A 17,034-nucleotide genomic window follows, 5' to 3' on the forward strand; every position below is an offset into this window, starting at 1 on the left:
GTTATACCCCTATCTCAGACTATATATAAAAATCAACTCAGGATGGATCAAGGACCTAAATATAAGAGCAAAAGCTATAAAACTCTTAGAAGGTAACATAGGGTTAAATCATTATGACCTGACATTCTGCAGTGGATTCTTATATATGACGCTAAAAATCACAAGCAACAAAAGAAACAGTAGAGAAATTTGATTTCATCAAAATTAAAAAAACTTTGTACATTGAAGGAAATTATCAAGAAAGTGAAAAGACAACCTACAGAATGGGAGGAAGTAGTTTTAAACCATATATCGAATAGGGGTTTACTATCCAAAAAATATAAAAAACTTTTATAATGCAATAACAAAAAGATAACCCAATTAAAAAATGAACAAAGAACTTGAATAGACATTTCTCCAAACAAGAAATACAAATAGCCAAAACACACGAAAAGGTGCTCAACATCATTATCCATTAGAGAAATACAAATTAAAACTGCAGTGGAATACTACTTTACACCCACAGGATGGCTTTTATTAAACAAGAAAAGAATGCAGAGAAATTGGTAGTGTAGTGCACTGTTGATCAGAATGTAAAATGGCACAGCAATTACGGAAAGCAATATGGTGGTTCTGTAAAATGTTAAAACATAGAATTGTCATTTGGCCCAGCAATCTCACTTCTAGATATATACCCAAAGAGAATGTGAACTGGGTCTCAGATACTTGAACACCAATGTTTATAGCAGCATTATTTACAGTAGCCAAAAGGTGGAAGTCACACAGGTTTCCATCAACAGAAGAATGGAGAAACAGAATGTGGTACATACACAAATTGGAATATTATTAGGCCATAAGGAAAAGTGAAGTTAATGAGATGTGGAAAAATCCTGAAAACCTTTTGCTGATTGAAATAAGCAAGACACATAATGTCATAAATTGTATGACACCACTTGTAAGATATGATTAGAAATAGCAAATTTGCAAAGATAGAAAGCAGATTGATTAGAGGTTACTGGGGAAAGGAGGAATGTGGAGAAGGGTGAAGGGAGGGTGTTTAATGTTAAAAAAAAAATGTCCAGACATTTCAGTACTGGCTATGTGTAAATGGATTAAACTTACAAAAAGAAATGAAATAAGACATTTTTAGTAAGATTTATAAACCATTATGAGTGAGCTGTTGTAAAGTATGACATGAACAATTGAAAAACAAAGCAACAACTGATTAATGAAAGAATGTAGGAGGTTTGTTTTGTTTTGTTTTGTTCATCTGGACCCTAAATATTGTGATATTTCAAACATGTACAAGAATACACGAGTTCATTTACTTTAGTCTTCCATTTTTTCTATACACTGTACTTAAATGACTATAGTGAACAAACTTATTAGTGTAAACTTGACCTTGGCAGTCAAGGTGCTTCACGATATTGTGGTCAATAGCAGTCAAGATGCTTCACAATATTGTGGTCTCAGCCAACTTTTCCTGACTCCTCACCCACAGGCTCTCTGTTCAAGCCAAATTTATCATCTCCTGCTCCTGCCAGGCTCATCCCTGAGCTGTACCCTCTGGAGTGCCCCCCATTTCTTCTGTCCCAAATCTACCCTGTGACGGTTCAAGTCCATTGAGCTCAGTGAAGCCTTCCTTTCGTTTAGATTTTTGGCACTTACTTATATGGCTCATTCCATCCTTCCAGCCTACGGATGTTGATTCACATTCTGGGTGAAGGCAGAGTGACCTTTAGGTTCAGCAGAAGGGAAAAATGGTAGAAATAGTCATTTTCATGGTTTCTTGAATTTCTCTTGCCCCATTCTCTTTTCAGGTTACATCCGTTTCACACCTACCTTCTTCTTTACTCTTACTACAGACAGGTCCAAAGCAAACCCACCAGAATTTGCTTAGACTAAGTGGGCAAGGACTTTCAAAACATTTTGGAAGGGATCTTAGAGACCACCCAGTACACAAATCTCTTGAGGGTGGTTATCTTGTCCTCTTTGTCTCCATTGAGGACTGGATGGAGACATTTTCACAGCCAGTTCCCAATTTGCCTGCCCATTTGTCAGAGGCATATCCTTTGTATTGAGCCTTAAAACTTCTATTCATTCTGGTGCTGATCAGTGCAGTCGTGCTGAACAAGCCAAAGTCATTTGCCTCATGATGGCTTTTCCAAAGCAAAAGTGCTATAGTTATTTGTTTGAACCTTATAAAATTGGTAATATTCGACTGTTTTTGACTTGTAAAAACGGCAGTTTCATATGGGTCAATATAATATATTCCTCCTGATTCTCTGCCTTTCCTGTTTAAATATTCCCCTAGTTTAAATAATCTACTATCAGTTAAATCCTCAGTGCACATGCTTGGATCATTTTTCCCCTTTACCTGTTTTTTTTAAATTATTATTTTATGTTATTCTTTTCTCTGATAGGCCTCAGGTACTTGGCCCACTGAAGCACAGATTGCCTTTCCCCAAGTCAAACTACAAATAATTTCTTCACTTCTCCCCTTTTTGGACTCTGAACCAAGGTTTCTTAATCACAGTAAATATATACAAAGAGATTAGGAGAAAACAAAGAAATGGGGGCATGAGAAATCTAAAAAGTAATAGTAAGAGATAGCCATCTTGGCCTTACAGTGTAAATCAGGCTGGGCCTATTCCCTAAAATCAGTTTCACAGTTTACCCCTTTGGTTATGTGGAAGAATTGATAACTGTCCAGTTCTTTAGGGGATGGATGTGGGACCAGACTCCCACATCCTTCCAGGATAATCTTCCCAGTTAGCTCATGAGTTAACTTTCCGCTGTGTGCTGCTTTTCCTTAGCTCTCTTGGGGTCTGCATGGATACTGCCCTTCGGGTGAGGAGGGGGTTCTATGGCCAAAGGTGCTTTTAAACCCAAGTTTGGACCAGCATGGGTTCTACAGCAGACCTAGATTTTTTTCCTCCGATTTCTAGGTGCGTATTTTGTGTAGTGCTCAGGGCTTTTTACCTGTTCTGGGTTTCGTAGGAAACTTTGTGGAGCATTTTGTAGTATTTGTAGGATGAGGAGAGTGTCCAGTTTCCATGCTCAAACCACTTGGGTCCCAAACCACTATAAGCAAGTAGGAGAATATGCTTCTGTAGTCAACTGTCTCTTTGCCCTAAAATTCTCTATTTACTGTTATGTAGCATCCTGCTTTATTGAGGCTATTTACCATAGATGTAGGATGCGACAAAGGACAGACCCCTGTTGCCTTTGCTCCATCAGTCTGCTTATTTAGTTTATACTATAATTTTTCTGTCAATTAATGAATTCACATATCTTTAAACTAATTTTCCTATCTCCTCCATAGTTACAGCATGAAAAGTATTTGTTAGTTGCCTTTTAAAACTCCCAATACCCTTTTATTTGTGAAATTTTCTATGTCTGGACATCCAATAACCTTATCAGAGGAGAAATAAGCTTAGTTTCCATGGTTTAGTGCTTAGTGACCCTATCTTGGCTTCTACAGATCACTTCTAGGTGCCCAGAAGTAATGTTTAATTTTTTTTCAAGTTTTTTTTTAGTATTTCTTATCTGTAATTTCTTGAATTTATCTTCCTTTCCTTTTTTGTGTGTGGCATTTGCCTGTATTTAGTCTTCTGGCACTTCTCCCATTCTCCCTGACTTTTCAAACATAAGGGACTGTAGATCTGCAACTTCAACTTCAATTGTAAGTGCTCTTGGGTTTGAGAGGAAGTTTATATATAGGCTGGAAACTTGAAGTTGTATAAAACAGACATCACCACTCATCTTTTATGGAAGAAGACATGCATTAAATACTTATACTCACAGTAGCTGTGTATTCTCTTACTATTTCTTCCCTGATCTTGGGCTTGGTTGTTCATCTTGTCTGGGTTTTCCTTGCCATTTTCAAGATCCTTTTCTTTGCTTTTAATAAAGAACACAATCGTTTGTATTTTTCTTCTTTCTTGAAAGAATATATTTTAAAAATGTATTTTGATATTGGGTACTTTATTTTGTAAAACATCTTTCCTCCAGAATCCTCATAGTCACTGTATCTTACTTTAATTTCTCTGGGTAGCTTAGCAGAATATGATATGCATGAAGATATTTGATAAACCCTGTTTGCATTCCTCTGGGCTTCATGCTCTTAAATGACTGTGTGTGGTTGTGTGTGCATGTGCATGCCGAAGAACATACTTTCAAAACATTGATCAAACATAAATTTTTACTGTGTGTACTCACTGTAGACCTTAGTCTACTTGGCATTTTTACAATTCCATGCCATTTTTATAGAAGCCATGTCACTGGATACATTTGATGCTTCCCTGTCTTTCTTCTCATTATGATTTTAATATTTTATAATTTTTCAGATTCTTTTATTTATATTTTAAGCTGTATTCCCATTTAAAAATATTTTGGTATGTTTTCTACAATGACTATATATTCTGTTCAGAATCTGGAGAAATGCGGTAAATATTGGTGATTAATTTTTTTAAAAGCAGATTCTTAATTTTTCCAAGCTTAAACCTTATGCCCTTATAAGTTACGAAGGACCTCTAAGCTGATTTCCCTCTAAGCACTTCTTCAGCAGCTACCGAGCTCAATCTGCAAATATCCTCATTCCCTTGCCATTTGGGAGTGTTGATTGACTGTCTTGAATATGTGTAACTGTTGAAGGTTGGAGGGTAGGGTAGGAATTCCAGTTTTCCAATGGAGAGGGTAGGGTAGGAATTCCAGTTTTCCAATGGATTTTCTAATAAATAGTCATTCAGGTGTATCATTCCCTAAATTGTGAGTATTTACACAGAGTAGAAAGGTACAGAGGATGATAGGAATCTGTGTCCTGTTTTTTGTATACATATTGGGATACTTTTCCTTCATTTCATATTCTGTGGCATTGTCTAATTACAGTCAAGTCCCTTTAATGACCCCTGTGGTTTTAGTGCTGTACCTGATGTCCATGTCACACTGCCGGTGTGGCTGGTGCTCTCTCCCGTGGCTCCCTAACATCAGGCTCAGGGGAGCCAGCAGCTGGAGCAGCAGTCTGTTTTTGACAGCAGTATCCTTGTTGCTATTGATCGCATTGTTTAGTCAAGTGCAGGAAAATGGATCCAACAGTAAATTGTAGTTATGTGATAATCCAGGATATAAATAAGTGTCAAGTGAAGTATTACTTGAATTTGGGGTGTGAAAAGGGGAAAAAGGGGTATGCATAGTTAAAGGGGGAGGTTTGGCAGAATAAGCCATTCAGTGTAGAGATTTTTGTATGTTTGTAACTGCAGGTATTTTTTGTTGGGGAAATCTAAAGTTAAGCACCCCCCTGGTAAATTTTGAAATAGATGCTTAAAATATGCCCATAACTGCTTCTAGAATTCAATGTCCTCAAAGGATTGAATTAGACTTTGATTTTACTAAAGAAGCACAATTACCTTATAATTGTTGAGTGGCAACTTGTGTTTTAAAATTTTGCCCTTGAGAGAGAGTGAGAGAGAGTGAGTGAGAGCATGAGCATGCATGAGCGAGAGAGCATGCATGAGCGAGAGTGCACAAAGATGAAGGAAACTCATATCCCTAAGGCCTGCTCACAGATGTGCTTCCCAGGGACATGGAGCGACCTGCAGCGGTCACCCTGCTTCCCTAGCAGAGAGCTGCGCTCTGATGCCTGTCTTTTCCTTATCCAGTTCTCAGGCCGAGGCCAGGAGGCCTGTTCTCAAGCCTGGCATGAGCCTTAAGGTTTATTTATTTAGTAAGTCTGTAGCATTTTGTTTGCTGAATGTATCACTGTGGTTTATTATTGTTTTAAAATATAATTAGTTCATCCAGAAATTAAAAGTTCCGTGACACACAACAGATGCTGTTCTCACACACAAAAAGAGAGATATAATTCAATCTTATTTATTATTTAAATGTATTCTTTTTAAATTGGAGAATTGTTAGGTGGGTAGCTTGCAGCTTAATTTTTTTCAGTATTACATGCTTAAAACTAATTTGGATTTGGTTAATTCAGTATTTATCTTATTTAATTCTTATTTACTACAAAATCTAAAGCAATTTATTTCTTCTGGAAAATTTTAGGAACATCTGAGTAAGGGATTTCAGCCAACTTTTGTAATTTTCAAGCAGTTGGCTCAAGAAATTAGGAATTTCTTTAATAACGAGCCATCTTTTGAATTCAACCATTTAAAAGACCTGTATAGTTAGAATATGATTCCACTGTATGTTTAGTGCAAATTGATATTTTTTTCTGTTGACACATTCTACTCTGTGTGCAGGGTTTAATTTATAATGATTCCTTGAAAGCAAAGAAAAAAACCTTTAATACAGATTTTCATTAAAACATGCTCTTCCTTTAGCAAAAGAATGGTTATTCGTAGTGATAATCGTGATAAACTTACTGTATATAGTTTAAGAGAATCCGTGTAAGTTTCTATGTGTTCTTGAGGATCATACTACAGAATAATGAATACTTATTCCACTGCCTCCCACTGTACATCTTAGCATTCTGAGTTTTTCTCACTTCATCATCAATCTTTCAGGTAAGGAAATATCCAGTTACCTTTGTGTTACATGGAAACAATTTCAAAAGCTTACATGGCTAGTGGATCAGTTCACATCCACAGCTTCGATATTGCTGCCCATTGCTGCTGTTATCCATGTTCTGAAGATGATTTAAAATTCACTTATATTGTTTGTGATGATGCTATTTAAATCTGTCATTTTTGTTGTTATCCTTGTAGTGACATCATAATGTCTTAATAATAACTTGTTTTGTAGATCACTTTTGTACTTTTACTTGTATCTATAGTTGTAAATGTTTTACTGAGTGGTGCTTTATTTGATCATTCATTTTTTTTCTCTAAGTTAAATTGACCCTCTCCCACATTTGTATTTTTGCAATCTCAACGATTTTCATTGGGCCATTTAAAAAAATTCTGTTCTATAGCAGAGCACATTGCTTAATATAGAGCTTAGTTTCATGTGCAGAGGTGTGTCAGAATGAAATATTTGCCCAGTGTTATTGAATTTCCTTATATTAAGATTTACATATTCTTCTGTATATCACTGTGTTCCATATTATCCATAGAGCGCTTATAGTGGTGACTGAGAGTCATGTATCTTTATTGACTGTACTGTACCTAGACATATTTTTGCAGATATATTGAGTTTGCTTTGCACTTCTCACCTAATGAGCTTGGCTTTGTTTTTACTTGTACATGATACCTGTATACATGAACTCATTCTTGGTAAAAACTCAGATAGTATAGATAATGGCAATTGTCCCTTTGAACCCCTTCCATTATTTATTTGCATTATGTGTCTGAGCAGTTTGTATGAAACTAAACAATTCTTTGTGACATTTCTACAATTTGATAAATAATTCAAGCCAGCAAGCACTTTTAATAAAAACTTTTATTTTGAAATAATTTTAGATCTATAGAAAACTTGCAAAAATAGTATAGAGTTCACATATTACCTTTTACCAAGCATCCCTTAATGTTAACTACTTATATAGCCATGAAATTCATTGGTACAATACTATTAACTAAACTACAGCCCTTATTTGAATTTCACCAGTTTTCCGTGTAATATATACTTTTTCTATCTGGAGATCCAATTCCGGATTCTACATTGCCTTTAGTTTTTGTTTCTTCTTAGTCTCCTCTGATTATAATAGCTCCTCTTTCTTTCCTTGTCTTTCATGACCTTAGCAAACAGTTTGGGTCATTTGCTATGTGCTAGGTGCTAAGATTGGTGCTTGGGGGTAGGAAGATAAAAGGATAGATAAGACATGGCCCTGTCTTTTAGCTCTAATAGACATATAGACAAGTAATGTCAGCCCAGCATAGTTGGTACCTTCTGTAAAAGTCTCTTGTACTATTTGAATAGCATCACTAATTCATTGAGTGACAGTGTTGAGTTCAGAAGAAATGACATTTGATCTATGCCTTAAAGAATGAGGAAACTTTTCCTTTTGGAAAACTGGGATGGAAGAAGAGGCCGTTATGGACAGAGACAAAAGTATTTGGCATAGAACATGTGTTTGCAGACTGACAAATAGCTTAATAGGAATGGAGCATAGCATGTGTAGAGACCATAGAGAGATGAAACGAGAGAGGTAGTTAGGAACCATCATTTTTGTTGCTTTTTAATAAATTGTCATACTTGTAGACTAAGTTTGGTCTTTTATAAAAGTTTCAAGTTAACCATACATATGAGCATTTAGAACTTATGGGCATTTAATTTGTAATCAATGTTTCTAATTTTAGAATGCGCAGAATTAAGATTTTATTGTCCTTTGGAGAAATAAAAGGAACAGATGATTGTGTTAAGCTATTATAGTAGCATAGAATATCTTTTTTAAAAAATAAAATTTTATTGAGATATATTCATACACCATAGTGGCTCACGGTATAATCAATAGTTGTGAATTATCACCACGATCAATTAGAATATCTTTTTGATTCTCTTAAATATTAAGAATATAAATATGAATTTTTTATAGTGTCTGTTGAGCACCTATTGTGTGCCAGGCTCTGTTTTAGGTGACAGAGATCTAGCAGTGAAGAAAACAGAGAAATCTTCCTCTCTCTTTTTTTTTTTTTCTCTTTTCCTTTTCTTTTTTTTTTTCTTTTGAAATAAATTCAAAGTTATAGGAACAGTTGCAAAAACAATACTAACCCCATACACAGAATTCCATCATACCCTGACCCCCCTCCCCCGATAGCTCAATCCACCAACTTTAACATGCTGTCACATCGCTATTTCTTTCCCTCCCTCCCTCACTCCCTCCCTATCTATCATCCATCATCTATTGCTCTGTCTTCTGAACATATGAGAGCTAGCTGCACACATCCTTGAACATACACTATAATTCATGTATATACTTCCCATGAACAAGAACATTCTTTTATGCAATCCCATTAAGCACAGCTAAGAAGTACAAGAGATTCAACAATGATACAAAGCTTACATTCTATATTTCCTTTACCTTATGTCTCAACTGTGTCCGTTTGAGCCACCTGTCCTCTATCCTCCAATCCCATCCAAGTTCATCCTTGGAATTCAGTTGTCATCTATTTAGACTGTCCTTCTTTCTTTTTTTTTTCAGTTGTGGAAACATGTATACAGCCTAAATCTTCCCATTCCACCCCCTCCCTAGCCTTCCATTAGTGGGATTAATCACATTTAGAATGTTGTAATGCTCTTTCCCACCATCCATTACTAGAAATTTCCCTTCACCCCAAACAGCAACTCTACACTCATTTCTTAACTCCCCATTGCCCCTTTCCCCATTTCTCTTAACCCAAACTCTACATTTCATCTCTATGGTTATATTCTCTGATAATTTCTTTGTGTTTACTGTGGGGCTTAAAATTAACCTCTTAAATCCATATCAATCTTTTTTTTTTGATACCACCTTCACTTCAATAGGACACGTAAACTATGTTCCTATACTCCTCCATTCCCCCACCTTTATATAGTTGTCTAAAATTACGTATTTTACATTGAGTTCAAAACCACTGATTTGCATTAGAGTTTTTGTATTTTATATCATGTAGGAAGTAAATAGTGGAGTTACAGTTCAAAAATTATTGACTTCAATTTGTATTCCATTGCGGTTGGAGAATGTGCTTTGAGTATATTCAATTTTTTTTTTTTTTTTTTTTTTTTTAATTTCTTGAGGCTTGTTTTATGTCCCAGCTTATGGTCCCTTCTGGCAAAAGATCCGTGATCACTAGAGAAAAATGAGTGTCCCTGGTGATTTGGGAAGTAAGGTACTATATATGTCTGTTAAAATTCTCTGTATCTCTTTCTCGTTTCTTTGTTTCTCTGTCGGTAGGGCTCCCTTTAGAATCTGAAGTAGGGCAGGTCTTTTATTGGCAAAGTCTCTCAGCATTTGTTTGTCTGTGAAAAATTTAAGCTCTCCCTCTAATTTGAAGGAGAGCTTTGCTGGATAAAGTATTCTTGGTTGGAAATTTTTCTCTCTCAGAATTTTAAATATGTCATGCCACTGCCTTCTTTCCTCCATGGTGGCCTCTGAGTAGTCACAACTTAGTCTTATGTTGTTTCCTGTGTATGTGGTGAATTGCTTTTCTCTTGCTGCTTTCAGAACTTGCTCCTTCTCTTCAGTATTTAAGAGTCTGATCAGAAAATTTCTCGGAGTGGGTTTATTTGGATTTATTCTATTTGGAGTTTGCTGGTCATTTATGCTTTGTGTATTTATATTGTGTAGAAGGTTGGGGAAGTTTTCCCCAGCAATTTATTTGAATACTCTTTCTAGACCTTTACCCTTCTATTCCCCTTCTGGGACACCAATGAGTCTTAAGTTTGGACGTTTCATTTTATCTATCGTATCCCTGAGATCTGTTTCTATTTTTTCTATTTTTTTCTCCATTCTTTCTTTTGTTCTTTCATTTTCTGTTCTGTGGACTTCTAGGACACTGAGATGTTGTTCAGCTTCCTCTAGTCTTGTATTGTGAATATCCAGAGTCTTTTTAATTTGGCCAACAGTTTCTTTTATTTCCATAAGATCTTCTATTTTTTTATTTACTCTTGCAATGTTCTCTTTATGCTCTTCTAGGGTCATCTTTGTGTCGCTTATATCCTGGGCCATGGTCTTCTTGATGTCCTTTAAATCCTTTGCCGTGGTTTCGTTCCTCAATTGTAGTTCTTTGATTAATTGTGCGAGGTACTATGTCTCTTCCAACAACTTGATTTGTGTGTTTGGAGTTGGATTCTCCATATCGTCTGGTTTTATCATATGCATTGAGATTTTCTGTTGTTTTTGGCCTCTTGGTATTTGCTTTGCTTGATAGGGTTCTTTCTAGTTGTGAAAAAAAACTACCTATCTGATTTTTCAGAAACACAGTTTGGTGGCATACACTTTCTCTAACTAACCAGCAGATGGCGTCTGTGAGTCACCTATACCCCTCAAGTCAATTCTCCACCTTGTCACCGCGGTGTGTGGGGAAATGATTCTTGTGGGGTTCAGTTGGAGAACTCAGTTTGGGTGTGTTGCTGGAGCCGTCCGCCCTGAATGTGGGGCGTGTGTACAGGTGGCCAGGGAAGAAGGACACCTTTAATATTCAAATCCCCCAGGTTCCAGGAGATTCAAGGCTGCCGCAAGAGTCTAAGCCTTCATTTCATTTCAGCCCCAGACCCTCTCTCTTGCTGTCCCCAAAACCACCAGGCTTGGCGTAGTGTCCCTGGGTTCTCCGAGCGGGTCCCCCCGCCCAGCCACGATCCTCCAGGACCTCTACCGAGGGAATGCCGTGCTACATCATCAGTGCGTGCCGTCCCTCAAGGGAAGCCCTGGGCCACTGCTGGGCCATGCCTGATGCAAAAATGGCCGAACGGGGCGTCTCAACACCCCCCTCCTCACACTGTTCCTCCTTCCCAGCTCTGGGACAACTGGCGGGGCTGTGGGCTGTGGGCATGGCATGGCCCCGGGCAGGAGTTTATCCAGCCCTCTGGGGAGCCAGCTGCTAACTGTGGGGTTTCTTTCTGCTTCCAGCTCTCCCCTCCATTCCCCTGGCCCCAAGGGTATCTGCAGTGGGCTATCTTCCAGGCCAGACACCGAGAAGCTGGCCCAGCCCCCTCTTGCTGTGTTTTACTGCCTGGTTCCCACTATCGCAGCTGCAGCCACTCCTGGGTTTTTCCCTTTTTTTTTTTTAAAAGAGCCCGTTGGTCTCCAAATGCCAAACCCTGGCGTCCCCAGACCACCAAGTGGCTGCGGGTCTTCCAGCCAGCTTACTCACTCGTTTCAGAATGCAAACTCCCGGTTTCACCAAGTATACGGCCCCTGGGAACTAGCAGACCTCGTCCAGCTGGCGCATCACTGTAACCGGTATTCTGGGTCTCTTTCTGGTTTTTATCTAGTGTTTTTCACGGAGGCATTTTTTTGCCCTGTCTCACCCAGCCGCCATCTTAGTTTCTCCTTGCTCTTGTTTTAGTACATTCTAATGGCTCTGGTTGTAATATATTTGAGCTAACATGACAGTGCAGTTCAGCAAGTATTTGGTGACTGCCTGGTATGTTCAAAGCATTGTATATAGGTGTTAAAGGGGATACAAAAAATGAATAAATATATAGCTGTGTCTTGAAAGGGGAAAAGAATTTAGATAGGAAGGAAGGGTATTCTTTGTAGAGGAAAAAGTATAAAAGTATGAGCAAAAGTCAGAATTATAACAATTAATGATAGGTTCAAGAATTGATGAGGAGTCTGGTGAGCTAGGCTTGGGGACCAAGAAGTGAGATTTGAAAATAGGTTAGAGACAAAATCTGAACTACCTGACATTTGGATTTTATTCTTTCGGCATAAGGAAGTAACAGAACTCTTTCATTGTTTTAAAGTGATAAATTTACTACTAGTAATAGTTAAACATTTATTTAGTGCTTACCATATGCCAGAGATTGTTCTAAACATATATTTATTTATTCTGCTGATCCTTTCAAAAAGCTCGTGAAGTAATATTGCTGTCCTTTTTTTAATAGATGAAAAAGCCAAGACACAGAAAGGTTAAGAAACTTGCCAAGGTCACACAACTAGGAATCTAGGTGGTGAATCCTGGCAGCCTGACTTTAGAACCGCTGCTCATAATCACTGCATTATTTGGCCAATCTTCTGACAGAATGAGACTGAACTGAAGAAGGAGAGGATGCAGGCAGGGAGATCACTGGGGAGGCATGAATTGTATTCCAATTGGAGAACAAGTGCCCTGAGGTAGAGAATGATATTTGGAATAAAAAGAGTTAATGAATTTGAGAGAATTTTACAACTGCATTTGATAGGATGCTGGTGATTTACTGGATCTTGAAAATGGTGATGGAAGGAAGAGACAGAAGATGACTCTGCTTGGGATAATGTTAGCAACACCAACTGAGAGAGATAGGCCAATCATGCTTTCTAATGAAAAGAGCCAGAGATGTAATACTAACTCGTGTAAAGTTGTCATACATGTGAGGGACAAAGCTGGAGATCAAGGTCTGGATCAGGTGGAGACATAGAAGTTAGGGGTTAGAATCGGTTTCACAAGTACAAGATTCTAGTCCATTCCCTTTGACAAGGGCCTGGAATGAATGGATTATCTGAAACATTTACAGTCACCTGATAATCTTTGTCTTTTAACTGGAGCATTTAGTACGTTTACATTTAATGTAATTACCAATACCTTCAGCTTGATATCTTCCAATGTAAATACTTTCTTTCTTTTTTTTTTTATTAAATTCAGTTTTATTGAAATACATTCACACACCATACAATCATCCATGATATACAATCCACTGTCCACAGTATAACATAGTTATGCGTTCATCACCACAATCTATCTCTGAACATTTTCCTTACATCAGAAAGAACCAGAACAAGAATAAAAAATAAAAGTGAAAAAAGAACACCCAAATCATCCCCCCATCGCACCCCATTTGTCCTTTAGTTTTTATCCCCATTCCTCCACTCATCCATACACTAGATAAAGGGGGTGTGATCCACAAGGTCTTCACAATCACACTGTCACCCCTTGTAATCTACATTATTATATAATTGTCTTCAGGAGTCCAGACTGCTGGGTTGGAGTTTGGTAGTTTCAGGTATTTACTTCTAGCTATTTCAATACATTAAAGCCTAAGAGGTGTTATCTATATAGTGCATAAGAATGTCCACCAGAGTGACCTCTCGACTCCATTTGGAATCTCTCAGCCACTGGAACCATTTCGTCTCATTTTGCATTCCCCTTTTGGTCAAGAAGACACTCTGAGTCTCACGATGCCGGGTCCACATTCATCCCCAGGAGTCATACTCTGCGTTGCCAGGGAGATTTACACCCCTGGGAGTCGGGTCCCACGTAGTGGGGAGGGCAGCGAGTTCACCTGTCAAGATGCTCAGTTAGAGAGAGAGAGGGCCACATCTGAGCAACAAAGACGTACTCAGGGGGAGACTCTTAGGCACCATTACATACCAGTTTAGACTCCCCTTTGTGGTAATGAGCTTCATAAGGGCAAGTCTCATGCTCGAGGGCTCAGCACATCAAACCGCCAGTCCCAATGTTTGTGACAACATCAACCCCAGTCCAGGTGAGGATGTCCAACACATCCGCACCTTCCCCCAGATCCTCGGGGCTGGGGAGGGGGAGGCTGTAAATATATTTTTTATTATCTGCCCAAATTACTCTGGGATGTGTCACTATTCACTCCAGCCTATACTAACCTACCGTATCTCACTTCCTATTCAAAGTTCCATGCAATTGTGGTGTTTGAACAAATCGACTGTAGAGTTGTACCGTTTAGAAAATTTAGATCTGTACCAAATAGATATCTATTCCCTTGGTCTCATATGAAAGTTGAAGTTTTAAAACACAATCAGTTTCAACTTTTACCCTTTGGCCTGGCTTGCCCTGGTCTTAACCAGACCTGCTTCATTCATATCACTAATTGAAGTCTGGGCTCTTTTTCAGCTTTTTTTTTTTTTTTTTGACTGTGGCTATATGCACTAATACTGACATTCATATCTGCCGAGCTCTAGCTCTGAGTTTCAGGCGTCTCAGAGATATGCATTGTTCCAGAGACCAATCAGGTTATACGCTAGGGGATCAGCATCTCAAAGTTTAGAGATAGGCCTTACAATTCAGGGATAGAGTTAACTGCTGTAAGAGCTTACAATCTAGGGACTATTACAATTATTGTGTCCACGTTAGGCTATGTTCTAAGATTCAATTCTGAGTTTACACATTGTAGTTAGTCCATATTGGTGAGGCATCATCCCTCTCACCATGTTTTCTCCAACACTTTTACTCCTATATATATATTTTCCTACAATTTTATAGAGTTATGTTCACATACCATACATTTATCCACAGTGTACAATCAGTTGTTCATGGTGTCGTCATAAAGTTGTACATTTATCACCACAATCAAGCACTTGAACATACTGATTACTATAAGAAAAATTGTTTGTTTGTTTTTTTAGCAATAAGAAAAAATGATAAAAAGAAAAATAACATGTCATACAATACAATATACTACTAAGGACAGAAAATAACACCACTACCAAGAATCCCATATTACTCCCCTATATCCCCCTCTCATATACATTTAGCATTGGCGTATTGCCTTTGTTACATTTAATGGAGGTATATTACAATGTTACTGTTGACCATAGACTCCAGTTTGCTTTGATTATGTTTTTTCCTTAATACCATCCCTTTTTCAAATTTCTACATGGTTGACATTCATTAGCTTTCCCACATGCAAAAACATTTTTATATTTGTATATTTAGTAACAGTCATTTTTTGGCCACTCCAGTTTTTGCCACATTATACAGTCCCAGTCTTTATCATCTATCTTTACCTCTGGTGTCATACATTCTCCTATCCCACCTCTTTCAGCTTTACTCACAGACATCTTTGTTCATTGTGCTTACAATACCGTGCTACCATCACACAGTATTATGCTATCTATTTCTGGATCTATGCAATCAATCCTAAACATTCTGTAGTCCTTCAGCATCAAATGGCTGATCTCTGCCCTCTTTCTATCTCCTGGTCACCTGTGTTGTCAGCTTTTAACTCCCAAAGTTTGTTCATTAATGTCTGTTCATATTAGTGAGACCATACAGAATCTGTCCTTTTGTTTCTGGCTACCTTTACTCAACATAATGTCCTCAAGGTTCATCCACATTATTACATGATCCATGTCTTTTTTCTGTCTTACAGCTGCATAATATTCCATCATGTGTATATACCACAGTTTGTTTATCCACTCGTCCTTTGGTGGACATTTGGGCTGTTTCCATCTCTTGGCAATTGTGAATAATGCTGCAATAAACATCAGTTTACAAATGTCTGTTTGTATCTTAAGTTTCAGTTCCTCTGAGTATATACCCAGCAATGGAATAGCTGGGTCATATGATAAATCTATATTTAGCTTCCTGAGGAACCTCCATACTGTCTTCCAGAGTGGTTGCACCATTCTACATTCCCACCAACAATGAATAAGTGTGCCTCTTTCTCCACATCCTCTCCAGCACTTGTCATTTTCCGTTATTTTGGATAATGGCCATTCTGGTAGGTGTGAGATATCTCATTGTGGTTTTGATTTGCATTTCCTTAATAGCCAGTGAAGTTGAGCATTTTTTCATATGCTTTTGAGCCATTTGTATTTCCTCTTCAGAAAAATGTCTGTTCATGTCTTTTGCCCATTTTTTAATTGGATTGTTTGTCTTTCTGTTATTGAGATGCAGGATTCCTTTATATATTCGGGATATTAAACCCTTATCTGATATGTGGTTTCCAAATATCATCTCCCATTGTGTAGGTTGCCTTTTTACTTTTCTGACAAAGTCCTTTGATGTACAAAAGTGTTTAATTTTGAGGAGATCCCATTTATCTATTTGTCCTTTGGTTGCTCGTGCCTTGGGTGTGAGGTCTAAGAAACCACCTCCTTTCACAAGATCTTACTCTGTGTCTTGTTTGAATCGACAGAGTATCATTCCTTTTTCCTTTCCACTGGTTTAGAAGTTACACATTGTTTCTGTTCTTTTTACTGGTTTCCTAGAAGTTTCAATATGTTCTTTTTACTGGTTTCCTAGAAGTTTCAATATGTATTCTTATCAAGATCTAATGTTAATTGAAAACTTTGAATTAAAGTAAGGTTCCTTCCTGTTCCCAGATAATGTAAGGATCCTTATAATACTTGAACTCTATTTACCCCCTGCCAACTCATATGCTTTTGCTCTTGTGTGTTTTAATTGCATCTGTCTACCCCAAAAGGTATTATTTTATATGGTGAATGTTTATTTTATTGAATTAATGTTATTTAGATTTACCTACATAATTACCACTTTTTCTCTTTACTTCTGGTATCTTTGACCTGCCATCTGGCATCATTTTCCTTCTTAAAAATATTTCCTTTAGAATTCCATTAAGTTAGGTTTGCTGGCACAGACAGTTTTTGTCTATCTTTATTTCACATTCATTCTTGAGTATTTTTACTAATTTTTTTATTGTTAACTTTAACATATATACATAACAGTGGTAACTTTCAAAGTACAATTTCACAAGTTGTTAGAGAGCAAATTT

The 17,034-nt window shown here is 37.5% G+C and overlaps 1 protein-coding gene across 6 annotated transcripts in view; it reads left to right on the forward strand.

Moving 5' to 3' along the window:
* Positions 1–17,034, forward strand: part of KAT6B (lysine acetyltransferase 6B) — a 214,847-nt gene that overhangs the window by 88,312 nt on the left and 109,501 nt on the right. The gene's annotated exons all lie outside the window — the stretch shown is intronic.

Source organism: Choloepus didactylus, chromosome 15, assembly GCF_015220235.1.
Source record: "Choloepus didactylus isolate mChoDid1 chromosome 15, mChoDid1.pri, whole genome shotgun sequence".
Classification (NCBI taxonomy): Eukaryota; Metazoa; Chordata; class Mammalia; order Pilosa; family Megalonychidae; genus Choloepus; species Choloepus didactylus.